We start from the raw sequence: 4406 nt of genomic DNA, 5'->3' as shown, positions 1-4406 counted from the left end.
TTCCTTAAGCATGCCATCTGTCACAGGTAATCTAGGCTTATAAAATACGTAGTATTTCATAGAATTTTAAAATAAGGAAATCTTTTAATCTTAAAAGATGGGTAAACCCAGGCCTGGAAAGGTGGTGATTAGGCCAAGGTTGCACAGTAGACCATGAACAGAGGCAGGTTCCCCAGGGACTGCCCTTTCCTGACTGACCTGCAAGTTAATGCTCATGATTTAGAAGTGGCATTAGTGCTGCTTTTTTACAAGGGGCATGACTTTTTTGTCCTTAGCATGACATTCAGTGTTAACAAAAGAGACGTTATGTAGTGATAAAGAGGTCAATCCAACAAGAGCCAGTTTTTTGAAAAGATAAAATCAAGAAGTCTTTGGTTTGACTTAACGGAAATCTTTCTTTTTAGGGCTGCACCTGCGGCATATGGAAGTTCCGAGGCCAGAGGTCAACTCAGACCTGCAGCTGCCAGACTGTGCCACAGCCACAGCAATGCCAGACCTGAGCCGCACCTGAGAGCTTCATCACAGCTCGAAGCAACACTGGGTCTTTAACCCATTGAGTGAGGCCGGGGATCCAACCCACCTCCTCATGGATACTAATCAGGTTCTTAACCCTCTGAGCCACAATGGTGACACCACAAAAGTTCTTGAGACAACACATTGGATAACCTAGCAAGACTGAGTCAAGAAGAAATAGAAGATCTGAACACACCTAGTAAGGATATTGAATCAGTAATCAAAAACCTCCCAGCACACCAGTGTCCGGGACCAGATGGCCTCACTGGTATAGTGTACCAAACAAAGAAAAATTAATACCAACAGCTCTCAGACATTTCCAAAAAATACAAGAGGAGGGAATACTTCCAAACTAGTTCTAGGAGGCCAGCATTACCTTGATACCAAAACCAGACAAGGACGTCATGAGAAAAGAAAATTACAGGCCCATATCCCTGATAAATACAGATGCAAACCGAATTCAACAATACATCGAAAGGATCATACGCCATGATCAAGTGAGGTTTACCCAGGGATGCAGGGACAGTTCAACACCTGCAGATCAGTTGCTGTTACACACCACATTAACAGGAAGGATAAAAGTCACAGGATCATCTGAATAGATGCCAAAAATTTTTTAACAAATCCAATACCCATTTATGATAAAAATTCAAATACAAAGTGGATACTGAGGGAATGTACCTGAACATTATTAATAAAGGCCACATACGACAAGTCCACAACTAACATCTAGTGATAAAAAGCTGAAAGCTTTTTCTCTCCATCAGGAACGAGGATGCCCACATTCACCACTGCATTCAACAGAATAGAGGAGACCCTACCTACCCAGAGCAATTAGGAAAAATAAAAAGCATCCAAATCAGGAAGCAGTGAAATTGTCACTGTTTGCAGGCAACGTAATATGTATAGAAAATCCTAGAGACTCTACTAAAAAACTTTCAGCTAATAAATTCAAAAAGTTGCAGGATACAGAACCAGTATACAGAAATCTGTTTTGTCTATACGCCAATAACAGACTATCAGAAAAGAGATGAAGAAAGCAATCCCACTTACAGTTGCATCAAAAAGAATAAACTAGGAGGTCACCTGTGGCACAGCCAGTTAAGGATCCAGTGTTGTCACTGCAGTAGCTTGGGTCACTGCTGTGGTGTGGGTTCGATCCCTGGCCTGGAAACTTCCACATACCACAGGCACACCTGGAAAAAATAACCACCTAGGAGTACATTTAACCAAGGAGGTTTTAAAAACCTCTGTTGAAAACTGTAAGACACTGATGAAAGAAACTGAAGACACAAATACATGGAAAGATATTCAGTGCCCATAAATTAGATGAATAGTGTTAAAATGCCCAAACTAACAAAAGCAATCTGCATATTCAATGCAGCCCCTATTAAAATTCCAATGGCATTTTTCCACTGAAATAGAACAATCCTAAAATTTGTAGGGAACCACAAAAGATCCCAAATAGCCAAAGGAATCTTGAGAGAACAAAGTGAAATGCATCCTGCTTCCTGATTTCAAAGCTATAGTAATCCAAAGAGTACGATATTGGCATAAAAGCAGGCACATAGATCAGTAGAATGGAATAACCCAGAAATAAACCCATACATAAAAGCAGTTTACAACAAAGGACCAAGAACACATAGTAGGGAAAGGGCAGTCTCCAATAAATGGTGTTGAGAAAATGGACCTCTGCCTAGACCATACACGTAAATTAACTCAGGATGGACTCGACCTGACCACTAGACCTCCTTGGATCATAGATCCAAGGAGAGATCATAAAACCTAGAAGAAAACTAATTTTCTTGACATTGGCCTTGGCAATCATTTTTTGGCTCTGACACAAAAAGCAAAGGAAGCCAAAGTAAAAATAGACAAGTGGAAGTATATCAAACTAAAAAGCACCTGCACAGAAAAGGAAACCAACAAAATGAAAAGGCAAAGTGAATGGGAGAAAATATTTGCAAATCATATATTTTGACCAAGAACTAGAAATTATAATTTAAAATCTGGCATAGAAAGACAATAAAAGGCGTTTCCATCGTGGCACAGCGAATCCGACTAGGAACCATGAGGTTGTGGGTTCGAGACCTGGCCTCGCTCAGTGGGTTAAGGATCTGGCACTGCCATGAGCTGTGATGTTAGGTCACAGACGCAATTTGGATCTGACGTTGCTGTTCTGTGGCTGTGGCGTAGGCTGGCAGCTGTATCTCTGATTCAACCCCTAGCCTGGGAACCTCCACATGCCGCAAGTGCAGCCCTAAAGAGACAAAAATAAAAAAAAAATGACAAACTCCATAAATGGCTTTAACAGATTAGATATGACTGAAAAGAGAATGAAGAAAAAGATACGTAATTCCCTAGAAGAGGAGAAAAAGTGAATAGGACAGAAGCAATACATGCAAAATAACTGGCTAAAAACTTTCCAAGATTAATGATAGAAAACTTTTTTTTTTTTTTTTTTGGCCACACCTGCAGCACATGGAAGTACTCAGGCCAGGGTTTGACTCTGAGCCACAGCTGTGACCTGCACCACAGCTTTGGCAACACTGGCTCCTTTAACCCACTGTACCAGGCTGAGGATTGAACCCACACTGCCACCAGAGACAGCATCGTGGTGCAGTGGATTAATGATCCGGCATTGCCTCTGCAGCAGCTCAGGTCACTGCTGAGGCCCAGGTTCGATACCTGGCCTGGCTCAGTGGGTTAAAGAATGTAGCGTTGTCACAGCTGTGGCTTGAGTTTGATCCCTGGCCTGGGAACTTCCATGTGCTGCAGGTGCAGCCAAAAAAATAATAAAATACACAAAAAATAATTCTGACAAAAACTTAATCTAAGGAGTTGAAGTGCCTAGAAAATATTGATCAACAAATATTTGCAAACTATATGTCTCATAAGGGATTAAGATCCAAAATATGTAAAGAACTCATGTAACTCAGTAGCAAAAAAACCAAAACAGTTAGAAATGGACAGGGTTCTGAATAAGACATTTTTCCAAAGAAGACACAGCCGCAGGTACATGAAATGGTATTCACCACCACTAATCAGATAAACAGAAATCCAAGCCTCAACGAGGTGTCACCTCGCTCTGGCTGGAATGGCTGTTACCAAAAAGACAAAAATAACTGTTAACAGGGTTGGCAGGAATCTGGAAAAAGGGAACGTTTGTGTCTGTTGGTACAGCCAGTATAAAAAATGGCATGGAGGGTCCTCAGAAAATTAAAAACAGCGCTAACATGATCCAGCAATTCTGCTTCTAGGTATTCATTTGGAGGAGATGAAAACACTAACTTGAAAAGATGTGCATGTATTTACTGAAGTGCTTGAATGCTTGTATTTATATCTGAAAGACCCTCTCCCAAAACATGAACAGCTGATTACCTCACTGAGTGATAGTAATAATGAAGTACACAAAAGATAAATAATTCTCTGACAAAAAAAATTTAAGGAATAAAAGTGCCTAGAAAATGTGGATCAACATTTTTTTTTCTTTTACGGCCACCCCGTGGCATATGGAGTTCCTGGGCCAGGGATCAGATCTGAGCCACAGCTGCGACCTACACCACGACTGCAGCAATGCCAAGTCATCAACCTACTGCGCCAGGGATTGAACTGGCATCCTAGTGCTTCAAAGACACACGGCCAATCCTATTGAGCCACTGCAGGAACTCCAACACTTTTTTTATGGCCACACCTGAGGCATATGGAGGTTCCTAGACCAGGGATCAATTCTAAGCCACAGCTGGAGCATGTGGCAGCTGTGGCAATGCTGGATCCTTTAACCCACTGTGCCAGTCCCAGGTGCAGACCCTTGCTGATCCAAGCCACTGCAGCTGGGTTCTTAACCCACAGTGCCACAGTGGGAACTCCTATTATAATTTTTATAATTTTTG

This window comes from Phacochoerus africanus, chromosome 7 (genome assembly GCF_016906955.1).
Source record: "Phacochoerus africanus isolate WHEZ1 chromosome 7, ROS_Pafr_v1, whole genome shotgun sequence".
Classification (NCBI taxonomy): domain Eukaryota; kingdom Metazoa; phylum Chordata; class Mammalia; order Artiodactyla; family Suidae; genus Phacochoerus; species Phacochoerus africanus.
This window is presented reverse-complemented; position numbering follows the sequence as displayed.